Here is an 8,579-nt window from a genome sequence, read left to right as displayed (position 1 = left end):
CCATATCTCTCATATTGATCAACAAACAGTTTGAAGAACTTCTAATTCTTAGAAGTCACAAGAGAAAAAAAAAATGAAAATCGTGTGACTAATGCAGAAATGTTCCTCAACCCGTCCATGACGATGACCAACATGAGCTGAACTTTGAACCTACACTTTCCTCCGCAACCAGCAGGCAGCAGCCCCTACTTTACACCCCACAGGCCCCACCACTACAATAAACCAATGAGGCCATGAACATAAGCACGTTTTTTTCTATTGGGTAGGAAGTTAAGCACATTTTACTTGATTTGAATTAAGCTCTTACCAACAAGAAAAGACTGTAATTTGTAAGACCCCACTTCTTCATTTTTTTTTTTTTTTAGATTATGTTTGGTTGTAAGAAGAATTAAAGGGAAAGGAATTAAAATTTTCATACTTTAAAAAAGAAATATATGTAATCATTACCTCTTGTGATTATAACATTAACTTCAAATCATTTCATATTTGGTTATAAAATTTCGTTTCACTTTACATCCAAAACCCTTTGTTATTATAATATGTAAAATAAAAATTACGTGTAAATTGTATCATTATTAAATATGGTTAAAAAAATTAACTAGTTTATATTATCATATTGGATCACATGGGTAATTATCACAAGCATTTCTTTTTTAAGTATGAAAATTTTACTTCCCTTCCCTTTAAATTCCCCTTGCAACCATCAGTGTGTATTCTTGTTCACATCACCAGGGATATTAATGGGGTGGCCCACTCTTTTACAAAATGGACCCTGTCTCAACCTCAAATGGGTTTTTTGATTGCCTCGCTATCTAGAGGAACTCTTGAGTTTCGGGCTTTCATGCCTTCTCCTAATGAATAGAAATATTTAATACCAAAAAATATAAGAGTTCTTTTCTAGAATATGGTTGAAAGGAACATTCCTAGAGATATGAAGATAGGTGGAAAAAATCATTTACAATAGAAAGGACTAAAGATCATTGATAACACCAAAAACGTTTCTAGTTGGGCTATTTCACTTACAACAGAAGGGAAGTATATCTTACTTTATGCTAATTATATGATAACAGACAAGCATCTTGAGGCGACAGCAAGGAGCCTACTATATGGGATGAACCAAGCTAGAGAAAAAAGATGAGAGATAGATGAAATCTGGAGTGATGCAAGGGAGTGGAGAATCTTATGTCTGCTGACAACACAAACTTATGACCATGAAACGCAATACCACTCTTCTTGGAAACTGCAGATGTTTTGTTTAAACCAAAGTTTTGTTACAAAAGCAACAATGACCTAGTTTTCTTGGTCAAAGCCTTAGCCCGCAGGGCTATAAACACTAATTAGGGATCCTAACATCTTCATAGACACTTATTTTAGTAGTTAATAAATTTTCTTTTCTTCTGATTAAAAAAAAAAGGGGGGAATCTTGTCAAGAATGGACTTGGTGATATAAGAAATCAAGTCATTCCTGTCCAACTTCATCGCAATCCTATCCAGATAGTCATCGATGGCTTAGAGGAGATCGCTACGCATTACCATTGCTTCCCCACTAACACACCGTCAAAATATGCAAGCTCTGAAGCTGCACAGGTTGGTCTCCCATGGTGATCCCTGATCCTAAGGGTGTTAATCGATTCGGTTTCGATTTAAACAATGCAAATCGATTCGATTCACATTTATTTGACTAAAATCATAACCGCACCATTTAGTAAACGGTTCCACTTTCTGAAACCGTGACCGTTTAGTAAACGGTTTTAGTTTCCACGATTTCTAAACGGTTTCAGTTTCCACGATTTCTAAACAGTATCGATTTCACGATTTTAAACGGTTTCGATTTTGATTTATTCCATACAGTTTGTAAAACGGTTAACAATCAATTTGTTATAACTTGCAACCATCTTTAAACTGAAGATCATAAGCTTATCCAAAAATAATTGACAACCACAAATAAGAGATTCTATATTAACGATGGTATGTCTTAATTTGATAATCTAGTGCTATTTCTTTGCATGGCCGGTCTCAAACATATAGAATTAATATCATACAGCATCCAAATCTAGCCTTCTAGATCATAAAATATTAAAATGACAGTGGTTCAGCCAAAACACCCCATCTATGATAACAAATGATTTAAAGCCTAAACTTGAACTGAATTGCAATAAATCATACCAAAGCAATATGGACACTTAATTTAATTGTTGATTGTTATACGGATTACAACCCCTACTTTATTTAATTATTATATGGATTAATCGGATCGGTTTAAATGATTTTAATTCAGTTTGAAACCAACAGGTTTCACGATTAAAACCGACCCGACCCGTTTAGCTAATTGGACTAATACTTGTAACCATAACCACACCATTTACCAAACTATTTTACGATTTCGGTGTAAATGGATCAGTTTGATTTCAATAAATGGTTTCGGTTACAAATTCTCACATCGTTACCTAACCCTTGATAATGATGTCAAGCTCCTATTGGGTTTATCCTTAATCCATTGGAGTAAAGCCCACACTTATGTCTGCTGCACGTGATTTACAGAATCTATTAACCCATTTCTGATTATGGTTGATTCGCAAAATTTTCATTTAAATCGATCATAAATATATTGAATCTTGATTTCTTTCCTGTTTTCTATGTTCATTAAATGTTTTGATCACATAGAATCTTTTGCTGATGGATCGTCTTTTCTTAGTCCTTTGCTTGCAAGATTTCCATTGCGTTAAAATTGAACCCACTTTATTCTCCTCTCCAACACCAGCCCCCACTTTATTCTCCTCTCTGTCGCCATGGCTGTCAGAAGACCCAGAGTTGGAGCTCAAATTAGGGCTAAATTCGTGTTCAATCACATGGGTAAAATCTATTCTGCTCTCCACCAGCTAGCTAATCCGCAGATCCATACGAAAGATGGTAAAGAGATGACACTGAAGAGTGTTACTCAGGTTGTCGAAGCCCGAAGACCATCTGCTTTATCAGTCCAAATTTTTATTCTGTCCCTCTAATTGATAATGCACTAAAGGCCCCAATGTTATATAACAAAATACCTCTCTGCAACTCTTGGTTCTCATTTGCACCACAACCTACATCCTCTCTCTCTCCCCCTCTGTCACTCCTCCCTTCCACTTCACCCCATCCATCATATTCAATTCCTCAAACCATGTCCTAAGGTTACAACATAGTACAGAGTTCAGCAAAGGGGGTGAATCACAGAATTGATCACAAGCAAATAAGTGTTTAATGTATTTTTTTTAATTCCTGTAACCTTGCAAAGAAGGATTTGGAACTCTTTTTCAACACTTTCAACATAACAGAGGATAGAAAGGAATTCGGTTAACATGGCATTCAAATCCCCATATCCAGTTTACATATTTAACCAAGTAAACTTCTGAACTACCAAAACAAATGGGCCAGTGACTAACAATATGCAGGTAACAGAATTTGAACCCATAGGTACGACAGCCTTTACTAGAACACACTTTTTCTCATCTATCAAGCCTCTACATATATCCGACTGAAAAAGTGCTCTCTTTCTCTAAAGATAAATGCTTATTCTTTCTTGTCATTTATGTCATGACAAGAGAGAGTACCGAAGCAGCTACGCAGGGGGTTTTGTTTGGGCTTTCACAATAGTCAAGGACGAAAGGTGGAACGTATATGGACAGATTCGGATGGACTAGAGATCTCAAATACAACGTCACAATTTTTTGCTTTGGTCATAGGCAACCCTTTCTCTCAGAATTGAATTGGAACATTAGCTGTTCAAGCCCATTTTTTGTGCTCATACTAATGATCCTGTGGTTAATATGGTGAAACAAGTAACCAATAGACAATGGTAGGAAAAATTAGGTTAAAAAACACTATTTAATAACTCTGTTTTGTATGTTTTGCTTTTCGAATCAGAAAAAGAAAAAATTGCCCGACAACTATTATCTAATCATTCTTATCTGATAATAGTAATAGGATAACACTGTCTCACTAAGATCCTATGTGACAATACTCCCCTCCCCTCCCCTCCCCTCCCCATACATGCATCATGGGCAACCTGAATGAGAATGCTAAACTCATATAGAATAAAAGAAGATTCAAACACTTCAACCTTGAAAATTAAAAATAAAACATACTAAAATATTGAAATCAAAGAAAGCAAAATTACTTCAGTCTCGGATAACAGAGAAAATAGTCTAGTTCCACATCACACCCCCCCCAAAAAAAAAATGTTGTCTAAATTGAAAGATAGCCTCAGCGGTAGTGACAATTACGTATAATCATCATATTTTTATTCTGATAATACGTGCATATATGCATCATTGGCTTACTTGCAAATACAAAAAAATAAAAATAAAAATAAGATTGGCTGGCTGGGGACTGGAATAGTGTACAGGAGAAAAGAGGAAGGAGAATTATAACACCCAAAAATCATTATATTTGATGCATCAGAGAGATTCCCAAAGACAAGTCATCATACTCCAATGGAGTCAAATATCCCTGTCTATCTAATCATCACTTGCACATACTAAATACACAAAACAACAATTAACTACCTTGAATAGAAAAATAACAATTAATTGTTGAGCCACAATTGATAGTGAAATAATTAAATAACTCTGAAGGTAAGAGAGACAAAATTAAGTGCCTCAGATTAAATTATATTCATAGTAGTTCCTCATTGTATATTTAAACCCATCATAGGCACTCATGTCTCAAGGAATACAGATGGCTACAATACAGTTTCTACCAAAGAAAACCATGAAAGAATCAATAGAAATGCAAAAAAAAACCAGAACATGGATTGAGTTGAAGATGACAAATCATGATCTAATGGAATTACAAATCAACAATTCAAAGGTACAGGAAAACAGAACAATGAGCATCAGAGAGATTCCCAAGACAAAAGTCAACATCCTCCATAGGAGTACTGATGTCCCTGTCTGTTCTGTCATCACCTGCTCTCTGCTTTTCATCAACCAGCAAAACCAAACCAAACCAAACCAAACCAAAACACCAGAGATAGAAACAGAACTATAAGTTACTCACAAAACAAAGTGAGATTAGTATTAACCAAAGCTCGAAACGATAAGCGTAAACACATGAAACCCAAACCCTCGAATCTGAATTGCTACTTCCCAGAAACCCTACAAAAGATAGATCTGAATTGCATTTGAGAATAATAAACCAAGAAAGCAGATTTAGCGTATCCCAGAAGTGATCAGCCCCTTCGCAGCAAAGAAATCACGAAAGGAATAGATTCAGATTTGCTGAACAAGTAACGGAAACACGAAGCTAGATGTTCGATGTTGGGGCTAGGGTTTGAGTGGGAATACGACTTTGACATTCTTATATTTATAGAGAGATGTGAAGGGCCAAGGGGATTCTGGAACCAACAAGCTAGGGCAAACGAGCAAAGCAAGAGAGTTATCGATCGGATTTTTTGCCACTCTGGATTCGGCTCTGTTTCGGGCTCAAATCCTAGGTTTTATTAAAGGCCCATATTTAGGACTCGACCCAGGCCCAAAAGCTCGACCCACATGATATTTTCTGAGCTCATATATGGGATTTCGCGTCATTATGCCCAGTGAAGCATTTCACTTCACTATGACTTATTTACCCTCTATGATATCTTGCCGAGTTGGACTGGAAGGGTAAATTTTGTAAAATCACTTTCAAAGTTTCACTATACTAAATCCCTCTCTTTCCTCTCCAACACTAATACAACTTAGGCTTTCCCTCCGCACCCACCCTCTCTCTCTCTCTCTCACTCATGCCCTTGGGTTTAATGTTCTCTAATAGGATTCACTTTGGGGCTGCAAGTCCCTGCGATCATGTGGCTAGCGGCTAGCCATCCCAGGTCCAATACGAACGCGGTCAGGTAGGCTATTACACTATCAATGGCGATGTTTAGTTATTTTCTCAAAATGGATCACACAATTCAAAGATAATGTGGGTTTTACCAAAGAAAACTACCTGATTACGCATGTTTGGGTTTCTCATTGTTATATTATGTAGTTTTGGGTTTACAAAACTATCTAAATATGTAACTTTCACTCAACTAACGTTTTATTTTACCATTTTTACTCCTAATTTTCTCCACTTGCCCCCTTCTCCAACCACCTTCTCTCTGTAACCACCCCACCCAACCCTCCGGCAACCCCACCCACCTTCCCTTCGTCAACAACACTTGCTGATGACCTATCTCTCTTCCTTCCTTCCGATTGCACTCTCTAAAGCCCTAAACCATTCTAAAAAAATCACAAAGTCACTCTTACATTTCTCTTTTTTCAGTATAGTTTGTTAATGGAACTCAACTCATTCATCAAAACGGGTTTGCCAACAGATTATGAGTTCAAACCCTTATCGGACATGATATCCTCATGTTTTTTGACTGTTTCGGTCCCGACTTTCCTCAGCCTCTAATCACCTAAACCCGATCATTGCGAATGAGATAACATAGCCAAAGATAAATACACCGTTGGTAAATTTGTCTTAAAAGCACAAAGTTGTACTGCTACAAGTACGCGGTGCGAACAACCTAGAGAGAGAGAGAGAGAGAGGCCTCAAACATCAAAAAGAAGAAAACTGTAAGTACAAAATTTAGAATATCCTCCAAGGGAGGACAATAAATTCAGGATTTTTGAAATTTTCAAATATCAATCAAGTTGAATATTTGTATTCGCTCAACCAGTGAATTTCCACTATACTCTCACTTTCAGCTCAAAAAATTGAAACTCACCCACCTCCATCTATACCTATATATCAAAGAACCCGTACAATAGTTATCTCGATTTGGTTCTGAGGTTTCAACTCAGGCCACCCAAGTCTAATCTAGACTTCTACTAGGCGGTTCTTTTTCTTCTTCCTGGAAAATGCCAGAAGTATTAATGTCGGCATCCTCTGGCTCACGCTCAAGTCTCAACGGCTACATCGCGTGATAGAGTCAAACTGAACTTTCCAGTTGTCGCTCGAAAGTCCTCGTCACGAGTTGTAAGTTGTAACGTACATGTGAATATGAATGACGATATAAGAACACAAAATCCGAGGGTGGGACCCACACAGCATATGGTCCCGTACCTCAAACGCAAGATTACTCCCATAGAAAAAGAGATGGCCCCACCAGGCACCGGATAACATTCCCATTGCCTTCCCTCCCTCCCCAAATGGTGTTCACGGTCGTATAGGATTATTCCCTCTCTCTCTCTCTCTCTTCAATTACCGTCCTTTCTTTCTCTCCCTAGACCCTCCTGTCTATTGTAACGCTCTTCTACACGTATAAATAATGAGACACCGTGGCAGCTCTTCGTTCCTATTCCCTCTCAGAATCAGAGACTGGTGTTACCAACGGAGGGAAAGACACAGAAACCACTTCGAGGTACTTAGCTTCTTCTCCCTTTTTCCTATCGAAGTTTATCCTATCCTGCGAATCTGCGATAACTAAAGTGAATGTTTATATGTCGATTAGATTGCTTCATCCGTTTCTCCCTTGACATGGATTGGTTTCGGTACCAAGGGTTTGGATTTGCTTCTCTCTTCTTCTTCTAATCCGAATGCTTGTCTCTTGGTCTGTGGAATCTTCCTCTTGTTTGTGTTTTTCTTAATTCTTCTTCTTCTTCTTTATTTTTATTTTTTAATTTATCTTGATTACGAAGAGATTGAAAATACGAAAGAGAGACTGAAATTTCCTGCAATTTGTGACTGCAAACTAATTCACTACGTTCTTGAGCTTGTATTTATTTGCTGGTTAATTTGTCGATGGTAGAGATAGTACTTGGCATAATTCAGAACTTTTCCTTAGAATAAGAAGCCTAGCTGTTGATTAGTATTATTGGACATTACCAGGGACAGCGAATTGGTGAATGTCTGTTACACCATAACCATCACCTAGTGGTTGCTTGGTTTGGTAGCTCAGAACTTCAACATTTGGCTTCCCCCTCACCCCTCCCCAGTCCCCTCCAAAAAAAAAAAGAAGAGGAAATGATTTAGGTTAAATACTGGAAGCAAGTAATAAGTCACACATTTCCTTGCTTGGATTTTGTCTTAGTTATTAGCATGTATATATTATTTCAAACTTTTGTATTACTGGGTAGACATCAATACATCATGAGTTTAGTCGTAATTATTTATCTTTGATGCATGTAGTTTAGCAAGAGATATCTAGGTGTTCTCCAGTTATCTACATGATCTCATGAAACGCTAGGCAATATTCCCCCCCCCCCTCAATATTTGCTGAAGGATCCATCATTTAGTATTGGATAACTGCCTTGTCTAGGTGCTTAATTTAAATTCCCTTGCGATCACAGCTAAAACGTATAACCAGTACACTTCATGCCTCAAATTATCCATGGAAGAAAGTATGTTGAGGAATTATGCAAACAGAAATTGAATGAGAAGGTGCCATTAATGTCACTGCATGTTGAATCTATCAATGTTCCATGTCAAAACAGTGGAGATCAGCAAGATTTATGGAATAAGTAACAACAAACGTCAGTATATTTAACTAAGGATGATATTGGTTTGGGTTTTTTCGGTTTATGTTTTTACGGATTATATTTTACCCCCTTCAATTGGAGCAATTTTTTTTTTTTTTT

The 8,579-nt window shown here is 37.2% G+C and overlaps 1 protein-coding gene and 3 non-coding genes across 10 annotated transcripts in view; 1 reads left to right on the top strand and 3 right to left on the bottom strand.

Annotated features, from left to right (window-relative positions):
- Nucleotides 1–4,427: 4,427 nt before the first annotated feature.
- On the bottom strand, nucleotides 4,428–4,511 carry LOC122077635. The gene has a single exon (XR_006139882.1). It is a non-coding gene; the product is annotated as a small nucleolar RNA R44/J54/Z268 family (small nucleolar RNA).
- A 115-nt stretch (nucleotides 4,512–4,626) lies between these two features.
- On the bottom strand, nucleotides 4,627–4,696 carry LOC122077631. The gene has a single exon (XR_006139878.1). It is a non-coding gene; the product is annotated as a small nucleolar RNA Z267 (small nucleolar RNA).
- Nucleotides 4,697–4,864: 168 nt separating this feature from the next.
- On the bottom strand, nucleotides 4,865–4,950 carry LOC122077633. Its single transcript, XR_006139880.1, has one exon. It is a non-coding gene; the product is annotated as a small nucleolar RNA R44/J54/Z268 family (small nucleolar RNA).
- A 2,263-nt stretch (nucleotides 4,951–7,213) lies between these two features.
- LOC122077174 overlaps nucleotides 7,214–8,579 on the top strand; it is a 7,105-nt gene continuing 5,739 nt past the window's right edge. For 6 of the 7 annotated variants that reach the window (XM_042643019.1, XM_042643018.1, XM_042643016.1 and 3 more), the window contains exon 1: nucleotides 7,214–7,363. The gene's annotated coding sequence lies outside the window, so the exon portion shown is untranslated. Of the gene's footprint in view, nucleotides 7,364–7,453; nucleotides 7,553–8,579 lie in introns of all 7 variants that reach the window. The other variant, XM_042643017.1, reaches the window with a different exon arrangement.

This window comes from Macadamia integrifolia, chromosome 4 (genome assembly GCF_013358625.1).
Source record: "Macadamia integrifolia cultivar HAES 741 chromosome 4, SCU_Mint_v3, whole genome shotgun sequence".
NCBI lineage: Eukaryota > Viridiplantae > Streptophyta > Magnoliopsida > Proteales > Proteaceae > Macadamia > Macadamia integrifolia.
Note: the sequence above shows the minus strand (reverse complement) of the source record. Positions and strands in the feature narration are given on the sequence as shown.